The 23,658-nt window shown below is 37.3% G+C and overlaps 1 protein-coding gene across 2 annotated transcripts in view; it reads left to right on the top strand.

Moving 5' to 3' along the window:
- palm3 (paralemmin 3) overlaps positions 1-23,658 on the top strand; it is an 85,792-nt gene that overhangs the window by 20,568 nt on the left and 41,566 nt on the right. Inside the window, exon 2 of one of the 2 annotated variants that reach the window (XM_052129923.1) lies at positions 13,641-13,799. The exons of the other annotated variant lie outside the window; for it this stretch is intronic. The gene's annotated coding sequence lies outside the window, so the exon portion shown is untranslated. The remainder of the gene's footprint in view (positions 1-13,640; positions 13,800-23,658) is intronic. 2 annotated transcript variants of the gene reach the window in all.

Below are 23,658 nucleotides of genomic sequence, written 5' to 3'. Positions count from 1 at the left end.
ACGGGCTGCTTCTAATTCTTTGTTTGCCAAGTAGAGTGAGTAATTAAAGAAGGCTTCTGGCATATTTTTTAGATATCTCAAAAAAGCAAAACCAGTTACAGACTTTGGTGCCATTCACACTTTCTCCGGTTCATCAGAACACAACGACTGATGCTCTGCACATGCGCAGAAGATTGAATCGGAATACATGTAATACACATGTAAACTAATATTTACATTTATGCATTTGGCAGACGCTTTTATCCAAATCGACTTACAGTGCACATATTACAGGGGCAATCCCCCCGGAGCAACCTGGAGTTAAGTGCCTTGCTCAAGGACACAATGGTGGTGGCTGTGGGGATCGAACCAGTGACCTTCTGATTAACAGTTATGTGCTTTAGCCCACTACGCCACCACCACTCCATATTTGTATTAGATTGCAAAGTTTAGGGGACCTATAAACAGTACATTCGGAATCTGCAATCGGATTATTAGTACATATAAACATAGCCACTGTGTAGTTTGATGTCAGTCACTCTGTAAAGTGGGTTAAGCTTTTAGACATTATTACTCAACACTCTCAAAGATAACAAAACAGTAAAAAAAAAAAAATGGATAGTTTTGTCTCTAATGCTGATCAGTACATAATTTCTAATGTGCTTATGCATTTAGCAGACTCTGCCAAATGGGTAGTTCAGACTACATGCGTAACCAATAATATTTGGAGTTTGACATTGGTTTGTGCTAGGTAAAGATACAAGAGATTTGATATGTTTATAAAAACATAGATCTGTAAATAGAAAATTTGCTTTCAGACTCTTTATCAGACAAATGAGGTTTTAAAGGTGTTAAATCAGGTCTTTATCAGTTGAGGCCTTGTTATTGAAATTGTATAATCATATTTTGAGTCACTTTGTGTAGAATATGGCTGGTGTCTCAATGGTTTCTGACCAGTCATGTGTCATTTCTAAGGGTGACTAATCTCAAGGGCAGCAGAGAAGCATGTGTGTTAAACATTAGACATTTTAAGCCACTGAGACAAAACAATGACTCAGTCATTTTTGAAGCTAAAGGGCAGATTTGAGAGGCTGACAAAGATAAGTTGACTATTAAAGGTGCTGTAAGGAATAGTTTTTTTTGGAATACCTCTAAAATGTGTGTAACCTGACAGTCGCAAAACTAGCCAATCAAACATTTTGCGCATTTGAAAAAATTATTGACTGGTCAAAAGTGTCATGTTGTCCGCGATCCGACACAGTCCAGAGCTGTCATGGAGACATTTGAGATGTCTTAAACTTATTTCAGTAATATCTTTCAGGGAGAAGGAATGTTTTGTGTACATTTCTGTGAAAAAAATCGCTTGCATTGTTACAATTCTGCATTTTCTTCTTGGTTCGGTTTACTTTCACATGGCAACATTTCAAAACAGACCAAAACTGTGTTAATAAATGTCACATGTTATTGGTTGATTTGCATTCTCGGCTCAAGCGAACCACTCTAGAGTTAGTTTGCAATCGGTTCGAGATCACCTCGTTCAGGAGGTTTTGGTGTGGATCCGAGTGCGATTGCCATGTTCATATATGCTTAAATTAACTGAACCAAGGGAGAAATCAAACACTCCCAACAAGTGAAAACACCCTTAAGCATCCATTTAGGGACCCATAAAGGGTGAAAGGGACTTACAATTTCAGTTTTAATTTCTTTTAATATGCAGCATTTTGGCACAATGAAGGATGTGCGTAATCACTTCAAAATGTCCCACATATTTCGTGGATTATTAGTCCAATATGTAAGGTGTTTTTTGTAGGTGTTCACTTAAACTCTGACTTCACTATGTTTCAAACTGCAGAAAACACACAGCCCAGGGCACAGCTCAGAGGCAATTTCAGCCGCTTTGACGAATCAAGACCGTCTATAAGTGTACATAAGTATGTGAGGAAGGTCAGTAATTTTGTTTGTCTATAATGACATGTTTGATGAAGTATGTCCTCCTCGTCACAGTGTTGAGGTTTGCTGATATCAATCTGTGTGTATGGTTTAGGCAGGATTAGTCTAGTCTTACATTCTTCCCCAAACCTGTTTAAGAAAATCACTAATCCCAGACAACTATAGAAACAAGCTGTTACATGTCATGTTGTCGGCTTACCATGATATAAAAAATATCTAGTGCAATATTTCTTAAACAGGTTTATTATGAAATAGCAGGACTTTTGAAGGGGAAAGTATGCTTTTGTGTGCCTGTTGGAGAAAGAGATATGTTTAATTATTGACCATGTCTTACTATGTCTCAATTTATTAAAGTCAAAATTAATAAATGAGAGTGGAGCTTGAAAGAAGCCAGGATTAATTTCAGATTAATTTTGTAGGCTAACCTCTCTTTTTGTAGATATTCACTTGTTGTGATTTGACTTGCGGCTAGTCTTGTATACTGTGATAAAGTCTAGTACACATTGCAGTTTATTCTGGCCAAGAACATGACCTCAGGTCATCTGACCAACATGTGAAACAAAAAGCAAAAACCTTGTTAATCAGTTTGTTTTTTTTACTAGTCTTAAAGGGCAGGTAAATCTGAAATTTGACTTTACTTTTGGAATAGAAAAGAAAATACGGTTGTGCTCAAGGTATCTCATTTACTTTTCACTAAATATCTCAAACAAAGCTCTTAAATTTCTTTTGAAAGCAGAATGAGCTTTATTTCCAAGTGTTCTCATATACACAAGGTATTTTTTTTTTGGTGATCGGAAAAACAAGTGCACACAGAACATTACAGTGAGACACAGACTACAAAATAAGGTAAGAGTATAAATAGATACAAATAATAGGACATATAACAGAATGGCTTATGTACATGAGCAAGTGGTAATATATGTGCAAGTTGGGGGTATGTACAGTTACTGAATTAAATATGTGAATTTACATATGTACATGAGCTATGTATTTACATTATTGCACTATGGGTGAGTCCTGAGGCAATTTAAATGTTAATTTGGGAAATGGCCTGGATGTCCTTGTGCTCTGTAGCACTGGCCAAAGGCTACAGTTCAAAGAGGGAGTGGGCTGTGTGTGTGGAGTCCAGAGTGATTCTACCGACACGTTTCCTCACTCTGGAGATGTACAGGTGGGCAGGGGGGCACCAATAATCCTCTCAACAGTCCTGACTCTTTTGTAGTTTCCTTCTGTCTGATTTGGAGGCCGAACAAAACCAGAGAGTTATAGATGTACACAGGACAGACTCAATGACGGCTGAGTTGAACTGTCAGCAGCTCCTGTGGCAGGTTTAACTTCCTCAGCTGGCGAATGAAGTACAACCTCTGCTGAGCCTCCTTCACAATGGAGTCTGTGGGTGTCCCACTTCAAGTCCTGAGAGATGGTTGAGCCCAGGAACCTGAATGACTCCAGTGCTGTTTGGGGGGGGTAGGTGGCGGTGTGTTCAGCTCAAGGTTGTTGTGACCGCACCAGACAGCCAGCTGATCAACCTCCCATCTGTATGCAGACTCGTCACCATGGTGTCATCTGCAAACTTCAGGAGCTTGACAGTGGGGTCTTTTTCAGTGCAGTCATTTGTGTACAGGGAGAAGAGCAGTGGAGAGAGTATGCTTCCCTTAGGAGCACCAGTGCTAATAGTGAGGGTCCCGGATGTGAGTTTCTCCAGTCTCACTAGCTCCTGCCTATCTGCTATTTGTCCCTTCCCAGTCCAGCCCTGATGATGCCACCATATGCCAGGTCTGTGGATGCAGCCTCAAAACACTCCAGTCTGTGCAGTCAAAGCAGGCTTGTAGATCCAGTTGTGCTTCATTGATCCATCTTTTTACAGTCCTTACTACAGGCTTAGGTGATTGTAGTTTCTTTTTAAAAGGTATTGATTTCAGCAAGCGCTTTAAATATTTATGCAGTATGCATCGCTCATGAATGGTTTTTGGGCTGTCCAGGGAATCTCATATTGGTCCAAAACAATAATTGACAATATCCACAGACAAGATTGTTAACCTGTTGATATGCCATTTCCCTGCACTCGTGAGTGACGTCACTGCTTACATTTACAATATAATTTACCTTCTATAAATGTAATTAATCTGTGTCAGTGTAGCAAGCTCACTTTAATACTGATGTTAAACCACTTGTGTCATCTTAATCTTTGTGTTAGTAATAAGCCAATTCAGCACAGACATAACAGTGATTCGGAACGTGAACATTCCAGTGATATTAAAAGTGATTAATATATATATAAAAGCTGTATTTTGATACTCTGTGGTCTCTGTTTCAGGACTGTTTGTTCCTGTGAATCTACAGTTGAAGTCCGAAGTTTACATACACTTTGGTTGAAGTCATTAAAACTAATTTAACCACACATTTAGTTGACTATCAAAATTCCAGTGGGTCAGAAGTTTACATACACAAACTTAACTGTGCCTTTAAGTAGCTTGGAACATTCCAGAAAATTATATCAAACCTTTAGACAACTAGCCAATTAGCTTCTGATGGGAGGTGTACTGAATTGGAGATGTTCCTGTGGATGTATTTTAAGGCCTACCATCAAACTAAGTGCCTCTTTGCTTGACATCATGGGAAAATCAAAAGTAATCAACCAAGACCTCAGAAGAAAATTGTGGACCTCAACAAGTCTGGTTCATACTTGGGAGAAATTTCCAAATGCCTGAAGGCACCACGCTCATTTGTAAAAGCAATAGTATGCAAGTATAAACACCATGGGATCATGCAGCCATCATTCATACATACTCTGGAAGGAGATGCATTCTGTCACCTAGAGATGAACGTAGTTTGGTGTGAAAATTGCAAATCAATCCCAGAACAACAGCAAAGGAAACCGGTAGACATGTATCTATATCCACAGTAAAACGAATCCTATATCATCATAACCTAAAAGGCTGCTCAGCAAAGAAGCAGCCAATGCTCCAAAAACTGCCATAAAAAAAGCCAGATTGCAGTTTGCAAGTGCACATGGGGACAAAGATGATGAAACAAAAATTGAACTTTTTGGCCATAATGACCATCGTTATGTTTGGAGGAAAAGGGTGAGGCTTGCAAGCCGAAGAACACCATCCCAACCCTGAAGCTTTGGGGTGGCAGCATCATGTTGTGGGGGTGTGTTGCTAAAGGAGTGTCTGGTGCACTTCACAAAATAGATGACATCATGAGGAAGGAAAATTATGTGGATATATTGAAGCAAAATCTCAAGACATCAGCCATGAAGTTAATGCTTGGTTGCAAATGGGTCTTCCAAATGGACAATGACCCCAAGCATACCTCCAAAGTTGTGGCAAAATGGCTTAAGGACAACAACGTCAAGGTATTGGAGTGACCATCACAAAGCCCTGACCTCAATCTGATTGAGCATGAAAAAGCATGTGCGTGCAAGGAGGCCTACAAACCTGACTCAGTTACACCTATTCTGTCTGGAGGAATGGGACAAAATTCCAGCAACTTATTGTGAGAAGCTTGTGGAATGCTACACTAAACGTTTGACTCAAGCAATGCTTGTAAATTTGTGACCCACTTGGAATGTGATGAAATAAATAAAAGCAGAAATCATTCTATTATTCTGACATTTCACAGAATAAAATTAAGTAGTGATCTTAACAGACCTAAGACAGTGAATGTTTTCTATGATTAACTGTTAGAAATTGTGAAAAACAGTTTAAATATTAAATGTATTTGGCTAAGGTGTGTGTAAACATCTGACTTCAACTGTGTATGAAGTGCAATAGAAAAGCAATGTCAGTTTTTTTCACCTAGAGGTGATGTGTTATTTAAAGCCTAAATCCCTGTGGTGCTGTCAGGACCCATCAGAACAGGTGTCTCACCATCTGGGCCTCTTTTGTTACCTGCTTTCAGTGGCTTTTTCCACCCTCTCTTCCTCCTTTGAATTTAAGCTTATATATGATTTAACATAGTGGTGCACCGATCAGGAAATTTGAGGTAATGATCTCCAAATAATTTTTTTTAACACTAAGATCAGACAATACTGACTTTTTTTTTTTTTTATTTGCCCTTTGCCACACTTTTGCATGTTATATGCTGCAGTTATGTTTATGCCCCACACAGTAAAATGACAGTAACACTTTCCTTTTGTTAACATTATTTAACAACATCACTGTAGCTAACATAAACTAATGAACTTAATGTAAGTTACAAACATATACTAATACATTTTGTAAATCAAATGTTGTATTAGCTAACATTTAATGCTCTATGAACTATCATGAACTAACGGTGAACAGTTTTATTTTTATTAACTTAATGATTAATAAATGCTGTATAAAATGTTAATTGCTTGTTCATGTTACCTAATGCATTAACTAATGTTAAAGAAATGAAACCTTTTTATAAAGTATTACCAAAAATACATTAATTGTGAATTGCTAACATTGATTTGGTTTGAAAACAGTTATGAATAGTTCTGTTGTCAATAACAAAAGGACATTGTGACATACTAGCAACCAATAAAAACCATGAGAGCATCACACACAGTAGATATATGTTAAAAAATAAGAAATAAATATCCATTACAAGCTCTAAATTGGCTCCAGTGAGAAATCATTCATATCTATGATTTGTTTGCTGTCTTTGCCATTTTGCTGTAACACAAATCACTAATTATTAAGCATATGCTTGAAGATACAATGCCGTTAAGGTTCAGTTGTAATTTCTGTGATTTTAGTGGTATTGTGACCAACATTAATCATATTTAAATTGGGATCCTCACATAATAGCTAGGATGAGTGACTGATGAGGTATCGAGAGCACCTGGAGAGCCGCATGTTTGACACTATGAGTGCTGAAGAAAAAGTAAAGCGCTCATGATTGCTCAAACAGTCTCTATCGCTCCACACAATGTCTGATTGTGACTACTCATGTTATATCACATGTACTTAGATTTATATTTGCATGTTTATTTGTTTAATTTGTTTTTATACCTGTTAGCCCTTTATCCTCTTCCTGCTCACTGTACAGCAAGTCTGAATAACTACCTTATTGACCCTAGAAAATGGGCAACTTATTCATTCACATGTAATTCTTACACATTTTTAAAAACAAAATGGAATATTCATGTGAATTACATAATTTCTGAAAGTTTAAATTTGTGAATGCTTGGAACTCTGTCATGCTTCAAGGGCTGAGCATGCATTCATTTATTAGAGGAGCTGTTTATGTGTGATTCCCTGCGTGCTGCAAAAAAGATCGGCCATAAATCTAGGCACGATTGCCGATCACGGATTTAAGACTAATATCGGCCCATTTCAATCGGTGGCCCATCGATTGATGCACCCCTAATTTAACACATTTGATATATATATATATATATATATATATATAATGGTCAATTACATCAAATAAAAGACTGGAAAAATGTTGTTAAATCATGTTTTTTTTTTCCCCCTTTTCTTTGAAGTACATTCTGGTAAGAAAGTGTCTTCCAAGAACATAATTATAGAACCTCTTGCTAAGGTGTAATAAAGATGTCCATTTACATCAATGAGATTAAATGGAGAACAAATGGACACTTCTGCTTCTCAGATATTGCTCCTGAGCAAAGCACTAGGCTAAGTTACTAAGTATGTTTCAGTCAGATTTATTACAAAGACAAAGTTGATTTTTCAATTAAACATAATTGACAACACAGTTTAATTGCAAGATTGAAAAATAATTTGACTGAAATTACTGTCAATTGAAACAAAGCTGGAGGTGTTGTTTTGATTTTGAGATGAAGGATTGAATTAGAACAGACAAAAAGCAGACTTTGTGCATTCCACCAGAGAGAAAAAGTGGCAATCAGGGAAAGGCACAACACCAACATTCTTGTCCTTGACGTGTGATTCATAGAAAGGGGGAAATAAAAAGCGCAACATGCCATTTTCTGCCATTCTAGGTCACAAATGTGTGTGTGTACACATCAAAAGGAAATCAGAATGAACCTTCTTTACTTTTGATTGTTCCTGGTCTTACTGTGCACAATTTATCAGTGCAGTTAATAAAAAACAAAAAGTATTTAATTAATATCAAATAGCATCTTGTGGAACGGAGGAGGGCCGGGCTAGAACAATGCGCGCCTGACCCCAATCAGCCTGATGGGACACGTGAGGGATAAAGGCTGCTGGTGACGACAGTTCAAGAGAGAGAATTACGGGCAGTTGCCCTGTTTGTGTGTCTTTTTATTTAATTAAATATGTATATTGTTAAGCCGGTTCTCGCCGCCTCCTTTCCCTTTAACCCCCTTACACATCTAAAACAACTTTTTCTTTTACTGTCTGATTTCACAAATCTGTACTTTTCAACCCCTGTCCAACAACCACTGGAGTCCATTCTCATATGTAATGCCAACTTTTCATGATCCAGAGAATTTCCAATCATGTCCAAATCTACATGATTCTCACACAGAAATTAGCCAGAGAATGGTTGTAAAATTGGTTGTGAATAGCGCTGAAGTCATGTTGACTTTAAAGACTCCATCAGGGCTCGATAATAAGGATAGCACGGGGCCAGTGTGAGAGATCTTCGGGCCAGTTGCTACAGCCATGGCCAAAAGTATTGGCAGTTACACAAACTTTTCATAAAGTTTTCTGCTTCAGTTGTTGTGGTGGTGTTGATTCACATTGTTTCTAGATTATTGTGCAGTGATCAGATGCATTTTAAATGATTGCAAAAAGCTTCATTTGCCAGAATCTTTTACTTTATCACAAAATCCCAAATTTCACAGTTTTTTGGCCCTGGCATAAAATGACCGGCTAACATCATTTCACTAATCATATCGGGAAGCACCTGGGAAAGTGTGAACAAGTACTAGTTAGGTGTAATCACACTATCATTCTGATTGGATTATAAGAGCAGACTGATTGCTATAAAAGGAGGGAAGAAGTGCTTCCAATCACTGTGTTCTTGTTAGCAATGTCACCTCTAAAGAAAAATGTGCAGCCATCATCGCTTTGCATCAAAATGGCCTCACATGCGAGTGATGGTGGCGTAGTGGGCGAAGGCATATAACTGTTAATCAGAAAGTCACTGGTTCGATCCCCACAGCCACCACCATTTTGTCATTGAGCAAGGCACTTAACTCCAGGTTGCTCCAGGGGGGTTGTCCCTGTAATAAGTGCACTAAGGTGAAATAAAATATTTTTTGGATAAAAGCGTCTGACAAATGCATAAATTAATAAATGAACATGCAAGGAAATTAATGACAAAAATATTGCACCTGAAGGAACCATTTACCCAGATCATCAAGAACTTCAAGGAGAGAGGTTCAACTGCAGTGAAGAAGGCTTCAGGACGTCCCAGAGAGCCCAGCAAGCACCAGGACTGTCTCCTCCTGAGGAGTCTGCTACGGAATCATGTCACCACCAATGCAGAGCTTGCTCAATATTGGCAGCAGGTTGGTGTGAGTGCATCTGCATGCACAGTGAGGTGTAGACTTTTGGACATTGGCCTGGTGTCAAGAAGGGCAAAGAAGCCACTTCTCTCCAAGAAAAACATAAAGGACAGACTGAAATTCTGCAGGAAGTACAAGGATTGGACAGCAGAAGACTGGTGCAAAGTTATTTTCTCTGATGAAGCCCCCTTCCGATTGTTTGGGACATCTGGAAAATCTATAGTCTATAAGAAGAAAAGGTGAACGCTACCATGAGTCCTGTGTCGTGCCAACAGTGAAGCATCTTGAGACCATCCATTTGTGGGGTTGCTTTTCTTCTAAGGGAGTGGGCTTTCACAATTTTGCCCCAAAACACTGCCATGAATAAAGAATTGTATCTAAACGTCCTGCAAGAGCAACTTCTCCCAACGATCCAGGAGCAATTTGGTGATGATCCGTGCATTTTCCAGCATGATTGAGCACCTTGTCACAAGGCAAGAGTGATAATGAAGTGGCTCGGAGATTATTACATTGAAATGTTGTATCCGTGGCCAGGCAACACCCCGGGTCTTAATCCCATAGAGAACCTGTGGTCAATCCTCAAAAGGCGAGTGAACAAGCAGAAGCTCACAAATTGTGATGAACTCTGAGCACTAATAAGGCAAGAATGGATCACCATCAGTCAGGATTTGACCCAGAAGCTGATATCCAGCATGCCAGAGCGAATTGTGGATGTTATGAAGAACAAGGGTCAACTCTGTAAATATTGACTCTTTGCATATATTGAATGTTTTTGCCAATAAAAGCCTTTAAAATGCATGAAATGCTTTTCAATGTTTTCCAGTATACCATAGAAACATGTGAAAAAAATAATCTACAAGTACTGAAGCAGCAAACTTTGCAAAACACAAAGTTTATGTCACTGCCAATACTTTGGCCATGGCTGTAGAACTGTCACTTGCCCGATCGGGCAATATTATGTGCAAGAAAACAACAAGTGAGAGAGCGCAACAATTAAACTGAGCGAACAAAGTATTCTAACCAATGAGTGAGCATGATTTGTATTTATCTCATAAAGATGCGCTAGCGCATAATATACTGGACGTGCCAAGTCAGTCACGTGCATGCGCAAGATCGTGCAGACACCGAGTGCACTCTCCTAGCACTGTCCTCGCTCTTTTCCAAGTGTCTTTGCAGCAGCTATTACCATGGTGTAGAAAATAGAAGGAAAAAAACCCCACTTAATGAATTTCGTAGCAGGATTGCACGTCATGCGCAACATTTTAGGTATCCCTGCACATTCTGTGTTCACAGTGCACTAAATCCCCACATTTTTCATTTTTACATATTGGTGAAAAGCAGTAATCCACACATTGGAACACAAAAAAATCAACAGTTTCATTCTACAGGACTGAAAATCCATGTCTCTCCATGCATAATGTCGCATCATCATCTCTCTCTGTCCAGCGTAAACTGTTTAATATGCACGTGCTCTCGTAAAGGGACATAGCGCTAGTTTTATTCCTACTGTAAAAAAAAACTATTCTCATTTATTTTTTAGATGAAGTGTGAATGAGACGTAATTAACTTTGTAAAACCCCAGTTATACACCTGGAAATCACAAGCTGCTCAATATTCAAAATGTAAGTATACATTTAATTAGGCTAGTTTCAAAACGTAAACATTAATTCGGCATGATAATGGCGTTTGATGTATAAAGCAGCAAGATCACTATAGCTACTAGGGTTATTATTTATATATTATGTTATTATTATATACAGAGCTGTTTGCTGCAGGTTGAAGATGAATATTCGAAACGGTCTACTTCATATCATCCTCATGAAAAGCCAGTTACATTTCTGGACCGTACAGGTGTTTTTGTGCTTTTGTGAATCGGGCTGTTTTGGTCTTTTAGGTTGTCTGATTGCATGTTATATACAGATTCTTAATTCACAGATCGCCAATATCCCCCTAGTGTATATTACACATCAAGCGATTGTTACGTTCAGCCAATAATCACATCTTTTACTCAGTGATTAAATCTTTGATACTGTGTGTGAATATACTACACATGGCCAAAAGTTGCATGACTAAATGGGTGACTGAAAATCCATCATCTGCACAACAGAACTCTTTGCTTAAAAACACACAGGTTAATGGCAGGAAGGCTGAGGTTAATATGATGTATTTATGAATTTATATATGTAAAGCACTTATATGGGATTACATAAGGCATAAATCATATCTTATAAATTATAAATGTGATTCAGTTTGGGGGGACATTGTCTTAAAAACAATATATGTCAAAAAAAAATATCTTCGGACACATTTTTAAAGCCATGATGGTAAAAACGGCTATTTATCATTTTTGTGTTTGGGCCAGTGAAAATCTGAAGCACTGTTCCGACCGGGCCAGTAGAAAAAATCCTTAGCATAGAGCCCTGTCCATGGAATAAAAAATTTAGTTTTGTGGCTTTTAGTCTACATGTAATACCTTTGGAGCCGTCTGCATGCTACATTACTCCTAAAAATGTACAAAATCCAACTATTTACCTTTTTCCTGAATGCAGAGGTGTTCCATATTGCATAATGGAAGACTGATGTCGTATGTTCTTAATGGATTTTATGGTTTTAATGTGAGGGAAAAAAAAACATGTTGATGGTGCCAATATTTCAATAAGTCTCAGTGCCTCACCCATCAAAGTTTATGGAGTTGATTGATGACATGAAGCTATGGAGGTGAGTTTCGTTGGTATCATTAGTTATGACCGCCAACAACACAAGCTGACCCTGAACTAATTTTTCTCCAACTTAAAGCGGTTGTTGTTCTCCTTTTGGAATGCTTGTATTGGTAGTTTTACATCGTTTCTTACATAGACTGGCATCAAAAAAACAGTCCAGCTGCAATTAGAATCATCATGCGCCCAATGGTTGGTCAGGTAAACTGAATATATGCATTGAACATTTACAGTTTTTCCTCTTCCAGGAAAATGGCATTGACTCATTTTGCACTTCTCAGATTTTTGTCCAATTAAAAACTCTCTAGAATGAGTGTTCCTCCTAATACCACCTAAACCAACTTGCAAGTAGCCAGTCATGGATCATGGGTGTGACATAATGGGCAGAATTTTGTACAATCAAAAGCTCTCTAGAATAAGTGTCCCTTATATCATGGTTTATGGCTGTGCCTGTTATGTAACTAAAGCCTATTGGCTATTAGGAAATAAAAAAAGGATCGGCCCTTCGATTTGTCCTGCCCAAACTTTGTTTCAGTAAGAAATACTTCAACGCAGGAAAGAAAAGCATCTCGTAAGGCCATTTCATGGGGTTTTTATAGTCATGCCTTTGCAGCTTTCTCTTGAAATAAAACTGACCATAATCTTTTTGTAGCTAACTGTTCACTTGATAGTATCATTTGCATGGGTGACAAATTAATGATACTGAACTTGATTGAATTTCCCCAAGATATCTGAGATCTGTTTTGTCATGGTAGCATGATAGCATGGCAGTATCATGCAGAAGCACTTTGCACACTTTGCTCCTGGAGCACTGTGGTTGTGGTTATCTCACCATGACTCAGAAGTCGCATCTAGATCCGTGGCCTTTGCTCGCACATGGCTGTTTCTCACAAGCTGTTCAAACAAAGCTTTGCAGCTTGGCTTGATAAATAAAAATTGTGACAATTTCGATGCCTCAAATGAATCTGTGATGAGACTGGATTTGAGGAAAGTTATCCTGTATGACTCCAGAAGATTACAAACATCCTACAGATTTACATTTTGTGGAACCTACCAAAACTGTAGCAGCTTTCTGCAATGGGAAAGTGCATTTTGTACAGAATTTATATGAAATTCTCCTATGAATCAGAGGATTTTATTTCTTTTCTAGTTTATAATTAGGTAAACTGTCATTTTAAGCATTTTGATGAGTGTTGACCTTTCCAAATGTAGCTTAATTTCCTTTTTCTACCGTTTCTATTTATTTTATTTTTTTTAATGCAACATTTTCTACCACTTTAACAAACATCCTAAATTGATTAGATGAAGCTTGCTCAGATAATGCTGTGATTCCATGCTGTGGAATATTTGAGGAACTCCTGCTGGTATTTCGAATAAACAGTGCAGCTAAATTGTGTTAAATCTGATTGTCTCATTGGCTCTACAGTTATGTTGGCAGATGATGGCAGCACTTCAAGCACCTACAAACTTGTTAGTGGGAATCTCAGCTTGATGATTAGCTGACTATCTGACTTATTGACTCACCATGACTTAACCTTTCTGTTTCTGTGCTTGTGCAGGGACTCATCCCCGGTAACTGATCTACCATCACCAAACAAGTCTTACATCTGTTCCACTTTGCTGCTTATTTGGGCCAAGAACCGCCCACTTAGACAAGAAGTTACCATCTGACCGATATATGAAATGACCAACCATGGTTCGTAGAAGTTTAGGAGCAGGTAAATCTAAAATCTCAATTTCACAACTAGAGGTCAACCGATAGGTGGTCGAAAAGGCCAATAACCGATTAATCGGTCAATAGTTTTTAAAATATATTTACTTAATGTTAGAAACATTTCTTAGACATTCCTTACTGTGACCGGCACAGACACAGAGGCTGCAAGAGTCCAAAATGAGTCAAATCCCAGATGCGTGTTTGTTGAGCAATCAAAATTCCAATAATTATAAAAAAAATTAAATCAAGATTTGGTGAATACCATGGGACTTTTAACTACAAACAAGCCCACAATAAAGACATAGAGGCTGCAAGAGTCCAAAATGCACTTTCAGCATTGAGGATCCACACGCAACTGAAAGGCAAGGCAGGCAGCTACCACTAGATGGCAGTCGCAGAGAATTACCGAGTTGGTGTTCTGTTTTGGCATTCTCCCGAAGAACCTTTAAAACATGGATAATACCATTTTAAACCAACAAGCTGGTTGGGTAAGTAACACTAATCTTTTTTTTCTTTTATTGCATACTGAAAAGAAGAAAAAAAAAGTAACTTCCTATAGACTAGCAAGTTAAAAACAATATACATTTGATATATTTGACATATTAATTACATTTTATAAATATTCATTTGATGAGATATTAACAAAAACATGTTGGCTCTTCATTATGTATGTTAGATTATTGTTTAGAGTGCGAGCTGATCAGGGAGGAGAGAATGTTGGCGTGGCTCGTCTGATGATTTCTGTACGTGGAGAAACTGCAAGAAAAACAAAACTAAGGACACTTGTGACAAATGTCAAAAGGTAGTGTGTGGGATCTACACATGGAAGGTAGAGAGTACATGTGTTGAGTAATCGATCCACAAGCGTCAGTGAATGATGTGCGGGGTTTGCCCCCAAAACAGCCAGATGCCTTGTTCAAGTGAGCCCAATTTTAGGAGAATTTCTTCATAATGATTTTACAGCATGATATTTTTGCTCACAGTAAAACAAATATTGCTTTCTAAATCAGTTCGTTTTCCCACAGTTTAGCGAATGTTCATATTCTTTATTAACCGTTTTGGCCATTTTGGGTTAGGACTATATGTGTTTCATAAATGTCTAAAGTTTTTACTATGCATTGAAATACACTTTGGTGATGTTTTTATAAGCTATTGTATTGATTTGTTTTTATTTTACAAAGAAAATAATTTAATATAAATAATCAAAGTTGCATCTGTAATCAGCTACAGTAGCAAGTTCTGTGATTTTCGATGAACTAATACATTTTCACATTCATTAGAATTTAAATTTCGTGTCCTGGTGTTTATTATTAATATAACAGATTAATTTATTCATGGATTTCGATTCCAGTGGTGGCTGCATAGGATTGTTTCCAATTCGTGTTGTCCAAACATTTCCAATAACTCCAAAGCATTTGTACAAAAGTCCAAAAGTCAACATGTTTTGAAAAAATATAGATTTAATAATTTCCCAAATTCACAACATGTTTTTATCTAACGAAATATTCTGCCTCAATCCATGTTTGTTGGCGTTTAGACTTTCAAAAACATTTTCACTGTGGTGAAAAAACTTGCTGGACACAAAGCTGAGCCACGCACCTTCCGGGGCAGTCTAGCAGCTAATATACATATATTTTTTGTATAGTCTAGCACTATTATATATTACAAAAAAGATTGTATTATATTGGACTATCTACGTTAGCTTAGCTCCGTGCTCCATTTAATCCATATTATTCTATTTTATTCTAATTGAGGATTTTGTTCGAGGATTTTGACATTTTTTAGGGTGATGACGTCATAAAATATGACGACAGACATTAGAAGCTTCATTCTAAAACCTCAATAGAAGTGTCGAATGTAAATATGACATGACATTTGGTACAGTCTAGTATGAACGGTCAGAATGACCGCTATGGCCATTCTAGTAGTTATAGAATTTCCACGAGCATCTTCCTAATGGTCGGAGCCCCCGAAGTGACCTGTGCAAAAAAAAAAAATCTAAGAGACTTTTGCGTGCGCACGCGTTACAGTTTCCGGTCTGTGTATAGCTCTTTTCCGATTGCGTCATTGCCATCATTCATTTACTCAAAGAGACTGAGAGCATGGATGCGCATGAATTTATAGAGATATATTTTAAACTTGGCCTTCAAAGACATTACTGTCTATGACATTTATAATACTGTCATGGCTGAGACACACTTTGATCTTCCAAAGGACACTAATCAAGCAATTGACTTGTACTTGCATTTAACACTAGAACTACCGGAATTCTATAACTACTAGAATGGCCATAGCGGTCATTCTGACCGTTCATACTAGACTGTACCAAATGTCATGTCATATTTACATTCGACACTTCTATTGAGGTTTTAGAATGAAGCTTCTAATGTCTGTCGTCATATTTTATGACGTCATCACCCTACAAAATGTCAAAATCCTCGAACAAAATCCTCAATTAGAATAAAATAGAATAATATGGATTAAATGGAGCACGGAGCTAAGCTTAACGTAGATAGTCCAATATAATACAATCTTTTTTGTAATATATAATAGTGCTAGACTATACAAAAAATATATGTATATTAGCTGCTAGACTGCCCCTTAAGGTGCGTGACTCGCTTTGTGTCCTGCAAGTTTTTTTCACCACAGTGAAAATGTTTTTGAAAGTCTAAATGCCAACAAACATGGATTGAGGCGGAATATTTCGTTAGATAAAAACATGTTATGAATTTGGGAAATTATTAAATCTATATTTTTTCAAAACATGTTGACTTTTGGACTTTACAACGCTCTTGAGTTATTGGAAATGTTTGGACAACACGAATTGGAAACAATCCTATGCAGTCACCACTGGAATCAAAATCCATGAATAAATTAATCTGTTATATTAATAATAAACACCAGGACACGAAATTTAAATTCTAATGAATGTGAAAATGTATTAGTTCATCGAAAATCACAGAACTTGCTATTGTAGCTGATTACAGATGCAACTTTGATTATTTATATTAAATTATTTTCTTTGTAAAATAAAAACAAATCAATACAATAGCTTATAAAAACATCACCAATGTGTATTTCAATGCATAGTAAAAACCTTAGACATGTATGAAACAGATATAGTCCTAACCCAAAATGGCCAAAACGGTTAATAAAGAATATGAACATTTGCTAAACTGTGGGAAAACGAACTGATTTAGAAAGCAATATTTGTTTTACTGTGAGCAAAAATATCATGCTGTAAAATCATTATGAAGGAATTCTCCTAAAATTGGGCTCACTTGAACAAGGCATCTGGCTGTTTTGGGGGCAAACCCCGCACATCATTCACTGACGCTTGTGGATCGATTACTCAACACATGTACTCTCTACCTTCCATGTGTAGATCCCACACACTACCTTTTGACATTTGTCACAAGTGTCCTTAGTTTTGTTTTTCTTGCAGTTTCTCCACGTACAGAAAACATCAGACGAGCCACGCCAACATTCTCTCCTCCCTGATCAGCTCGCACTCTAAACAATAATCTAACATACATAATGAAGAGCCAACATGTTTTTGTTAATATCTCATCAAATGAATATTTATAAAATGTAATTAATATGTCAAATATATCAAATGTACATTGTTTTTAACTTGCTAGTCTATAGGAAGTTACTTTTTTTTCTTCTTTTCAGTATGCAATAAAAGAAAAAAAAGAAAAAAAGATTAGTGTTACTTACCCAACCAGCTTGTTGGTTTAAAATGGTATTATCCATGTTTTAAAGGTTCTTCGGGAGAATGCCAAAATGTCCATTATCACCTGTTCTCAAACCAGGGCAGGCCAACTCGGTAATTCTCTGCGACTGCCATCTAGTGGTAGCTGCCTGCCTTGCCTTTCAGTTGCGTGTGGATCCTCAATGCTGAAAGTGCGGAAAACAAGTCTCAAAATCCAAATGAATCGAACAGGATCGACTCGAACAAGGAATCAATAAATGCACGCGTGTCGCCTGATCCAGAAATGCACGGATTCCTTTTTGCATGCGGAAATTGTCACACTTTAATACAAAGCAGAACATTTATACTCACAAACATGACTTTGTTTGTACAAATTGCTGCACATTTATGTAATTCTTAATTCTACAGACACCGGTTGAAAAGCATTTGTTTCATTGTATAGTGACACACATTTACGAATCGTGTTCACGTTAATGAATAGCACTGGCTTGTTCGTTAGTTGTGTGTGTGTGTATGTGTGAGTGGAATGCTGTAAACTGCGAAAAGGAAGTCTCAAAATCCAAATGAACCGAACATAATCGATTCGAACAAGATGTCAATAAATGCACGCGTGTCTTCTGATCCACAAATGCACGGATTCATTTTTGCATGAGCAATTTTTGATTTATTAATGTAGAACAGACCATGTTTATTTGCAAACATGTCTGTATTTGTACAAATCGCTGCACAATCATTCAATCCCGAATTCCACAGATTCAAATCAAATGGCATTTGTTTGTGGTTAGTAAAATACATTCACAAAATGTATCTAGTACATGAATAATTGTGTGTGCATTCATTAATAATAATGAGATTAATATCATTCCATATCCAAACTCCTCACCTTTTGGAGAAATTTGCCATTTTGAAAGCATAATCGGTCACTTTTGTGATTGTGAAGAGCAATGATTAATGTGCAAAAGTGACTGATATTTATAGGCGTTAAGGGTCTTTCACATGACTCGCGTCAGCTCTGCAGAATACATTTGAAGTGACTTTAAACCAAAGTGTTTTTCAAACACATGTTTTTGCTTCACCAACAATGACTTTGAGAGTACTAAGCAACAAGAAATATTTAAAAACGGTCCAAATTTGCATTGAATGTCTCATAATTTCTTTTATTACCTTATCGTTTACAAAAATCAGAGACCCCAGTTATTGAACTAATTTAAATTCACCAAGAAAACACTTAGACCTAAACATAAACGAGTACTTTTATTACTTTCTGCTATCAAAGCAACTGCAAGATTTTTTTTTTTCTCTCCTCAAAATACATGTTTTAAATGTTTATTGTGCACATCTCCCACTTTTTTACATAGCAAACTGGTAAAATCGCCCCTCTGGGACACTTTCTGCAGCTCTTGTCATGTGGAGGTCAATATGGCGCTTGACACTGGGTTGAGCCTCCAGAACCAAATTAAAACTGCCACGAGAAGTCGTCTGTCCGAGGCAAAGATGCCAAATCTAATGACAGTTGCCTCCGCATCAGTCTCCCTTTATGCGTTTGATTAAGTCGATGCGGACAGGAGGAAGATTTGAGTTGTCGATTGAGTTCTGTTCAGTTCATTTGTTTACGTGTTTTGTTATAATATTTTAATCGTATTACTTTTTTTTATATTGCGTTGTTCATATGTCGTGTTTTAGTGGCCTCCGCTGTCACTGCAGGGGGGAAAAAAACATTAATATGCTTAGTGTGGTGTTTCAGTTTCAGTTTATCTGTTCTCTTCATAAATAAATAAATGCATAATCTGCTATATTCTCGTCCTATAAATTCATGATTAAAAATGTGAACTAAAATAAAAGCTTTTAAATGTCTTATTATCATTAAAATATGAAAATTTAAATGACTGGTAATATTAGATTATGGCAGAATTTTTACGACCCAGTCCGTCAAAGTGACGGACGATGAGAAAGTCTAACACAAGCACTGGATGTTGTTGTTTTTGTTGTTGTTTTTTTTCATAGCCGAATTTCAAACATTAAAGATAAACGTGTTACTAAGACGGACAGAAATCATGGACAAGTTCTTGAAAAGGAAACATATTGATGATAGTTAGCCTACGTGGGATCGTGGTGTGCCGTCACATTTTTTGGTCATAAAAAGTGTGCCGTGGCAGAAAAAAGGTTGGGAAACTGCATTAGAGGATTTAACGTAAAGAATTAGAAACAAAAAGTCTTTGGGAGAAAGCCTGTTTGTGTGAAAAATTGCTTCCTACCTATCAGCTGTAGTAGCATTTTAAACTAAACTTTTTTTTTTTTTAGCTATTACATAAATTTGTTCATCAGTGAGATGATAATATTTTTTTATTCACCTCTGTTTTTACAAAATGTTTAAGAACTGTTTCAGGTAACAGTAGCAGAATAAAATGATCTCATGGTTTGGAATCTGATGCAGGGATGTCTTGCAGTAGTTTGGTTATTAGTGACACACACGGTCACTTTCACCCACATGCTCGCACATGCATGCAACATTTGGCTTCACTCACACTGGAATGTTGTGTTTCGTTAGCTGTCCATTTGCAGTGTCACTCATTGAGACCTCTCCTCAGTTTCAACTAGAGTTCAAGAAATGTTTTGAATTCCTCTCATACCCCCAGGATAGACACACACAAACACACACATTCTTTCATGCTCTGACATACACAAGCACTTATACTCCGTAATGCCAAAAACAACCACATGGACAGAAAAGCAGTTCTGTTGCACTGCGGTCAAATTACACAAACTTTATTTAGGTGTCTCTGGCCTAAGGAGCATTGAAACGGGGCTGTACTGTGGAAAACAGCTGCAATGAATCAATGCTTTAATAGTAGAGAGTGGTGGCTGTCCACAGAGAAGTAATAAAGTCAGAAATTTGAACACGGGTACTGGTGATAAAGGTATTACTAAATACTTTAGGGTGACACAAGGCACTGCATGAAAATGTACAATAGAGAGCAAATTCATTTATCATATTAATTGGACAAGCAGGTGTAATTACAGTAAGCCTTGATGGAGAATTTTACCCACAAATGAACCAAAAATAATCGTTCATGCAGGAATGAACATTGTGCCTTCACTTACTCACCCTCAAGTTGTTCCAAACCTGTATTACTTAATTCTTTCTCTAGAAAACAAGAGATGTTTATTCAAATACTGAAGCCACTCTTTTTCATGCAATGAATGCACATAGTGACCATGGGCTGTCAAGCTTTGAAAAATTATATTTAAAAAGAAAAGCACTATAAAAGTATCATTCAGGTAGTCCATATAACTCATGTGCTATATTCCAAGTTTTCTGAAGTCATACAATAACTTTGTGTGATAAACAGACTGAAATTTAAAATATTCACTGAAAATCTTCCCCTCCATTTGCACTTCCGCATATTAAAACTTGCCATGTCACGATGGTCAAATCTGGCATGATCGTGTCTTATCCAATAAGAAGTACACAAACTTGAATGAGATCAGTGGATGGAAAGATTTTCATAAAATAACCATTTGGATTAAACACAAAAGTCATATGAACTACTTTATGACCCTGTTTCCACCTGGTATTACGATGAGTCTCAGGTGATCCGATCACATGCGTCTCGGGTTATCAAATCGCATGTGTTCAGGTGAGACACATTGCTGTTTACACCCGGTCACTTAAAAATATATCTCCTGTGTGACCATTTGCGATCAGATTTGGAGGGAAGGGTCTCTGTTTCAAGATGACATACATCAATCATTATGTCAGTGTGTTACTGCATGACATTAAAGTGCAACAAATTCAGAAAAGACTAAGAAAGCACAAAAAAAGGAGCGTTGTTTCTTACAGATGTGGTTGAAATTTAATCCAAGCACAAACGCAACATGTCAAGCAGAGTTTTCTGTTATTTTAGTGGATTACTTTAAAAAAAAAAAAAATGATGGTTGTGCTTCTCATTTGTGTTGATAGCAACAAACTGAAGATGATCGGTGACTTCGTAATTATGTATTTGCTTTTTTAAATTTTCCTATCGGATGGTTATTTCCATTGTAAAGCCACTTGTAAGCAGAAAAGTTTAAACTCTTGTTTAACGCAGCTGTTGATTGACAGGTGAGGGGTGGCAATTCAGTACTAAAGGGACACATACAGGATGGATCAGCGTTTACACCAGTGGTTCTCAACCAGGGGGCCGGGACCTACTAGGGGGCCACAGCACATTTCCAAGGGTGGCTGAAGATGACTTTAAATTAATTTTAAAATAAGAATAATTAAAATAATACATCTTAATTAAAATGCTACAAAATACTTAAAGATGTATACCTACAAATTATAAACAGACTCTTTCTGAAACTTCTAGATTATTTTAATCAGACACGTCTAGTTTTGGATGAGGGGGGCCTTCAAATATTGTCTTGGACAGAGGGGGGTGCCTTGGAGTCAAAAAGTTTGAGAACAACTGGTTTACACCTCATATGCATTGTGATGACACTCATGCGTTTTGGACCACATTCATATCCGATCAATCATTTCAGAACCGATCACAAAATGTTTTAGACCTGTATTTAGCACTGACCATGTGATCAGATCACTCGAAACACACTTAAAACCAGGTGGAAATGGTGTCTATGTTGCTTTTTTGTTGCTTTCTGTCCTCATGTTAAATACATGTATGTATTTAAACCGATTAAGCTTAACAAGTGTGTGTGGTCATGTAAATGCTTAAACGGTTTTCGTTTATCGGGGTAAAGTCATAAAGGGTTTAAGCAAAAACCAATCAGAACACAGATTTTTGCCCATAACACCTTTACCGGCTTTCTCAGCAGTTTAAACTATATGCAAAATAGTTTTTCACATGCCTGTTTATGTTGTGAGGTTAAAAGCTAGGAATAATCTGATTATTTTAAACCATGTAAACAGGGGGCCATGCTGACTACCACCCCTGGAGTCACAAGTACGAATCCAGCGTGTGCGGAGTGACTTCAGCCAGGTCTACTAAGCAAACAAATTGGCCCGGTTGCTAGGAAGGGTAGAGTCACATGGGGTAACCTCCTCATGGTCGCAGGTAGTGGTTCTCGCTCTCAATGGGGCATGTGGCAAATTGTGCGTGGATCGCAGAGAATAGCATAAGCCTCCACATGCTGTGAGTCTCTGCGTTGTCATGCACAGCAGGTCACATGACTGGATGCGTGGATTGACAGTCTCAGAAGCGGAGACAACTGAGACTTGTCCTCTGCCACACAGATTGAGGTGAGTAACTGCGCCACCACGAAGACCTATTAAGCAGTAGGAATTTGGCATGAAATATTGGGGAGAAAAGGGGATAAATTAAAAAAATTAAATGCCTCATGTAAACACAGGCTTCTTATGTTGTTGGTTTTCTTAAGCTAATTTTTGATAGTTATCAGTGTATTACAGTGTATGAAAACACACGTTTTTATGTGGACTAACCCTTTAAAAATATACAGGATGATCAAAATTGTATAAAAAATTAGATGAGCAATAAGATAATTCTACAGCAGCAAACAAAGCACTCTTTCAACACATTAACCTCATGCATTCTTGTATCTTGTTAGTTATCTTTTATTGTTGTTAACACATTTTAATGTGTTGACAAGGCATTCTCAGATTATCAGCGTAAACATGGGATGGCCAAAAAACATGAACACCACTCAAATTCTGCCCTATTATTCATTTGCATTCAAAATCAGTTACTGTTTAGTCCACAGGTGTATTATGTCTTTGTTATAATGTCCTTTGCATTTACATAATCACAGCCCATTCATACGCACACACCACATTGGCACTATTGTTTATGTAATCTCTGCCTCCTGTTGTCCTCTAGACAGGTTGTATTGAAACACATTCCAGTCTGTATATGACACCATGATTGTTTTGTGAAGCATCAACAAAAGAGCTTTGCTTTTGCCTGTGCAGATTTGCTATTCAGTGCTTTTCAGAACAAGACAGAATTTGGATTACACTATCCAATACAATTATCCAAAGGTGATTGGCTCTTTAACCTGTAAGGCAGGATTTCCTTTTGTTCATTTGCCATATTGGTTTTTACACTTTCTCCCATTAATTTTAATACAAGTGGTCCATCTCTGGCTTAACATTCTCTAAGTGCACTAAAATATCGATTAATATTCAATATGA

This window comes from Xyrauchen texanus, chromosome 7 (genome assembly GCF_025860055.1).
Source record: "Xyrauchen texanus isolate HMW12.3.18 chromosome 7, RBS_HiC_50CHRs, whole genome shotgun sequence".
Classification (NCBI taxonomy): domain Eukaryota; kingdom Metazoa; phylum Chordata; class Actinopteri; order Cypriniformes; family Catostomidae; genus Xyrauchen; species Xyrauchen texanus.
This window is presented reverse-complemented; position numbering and strand designations above follow the sequence as displayed.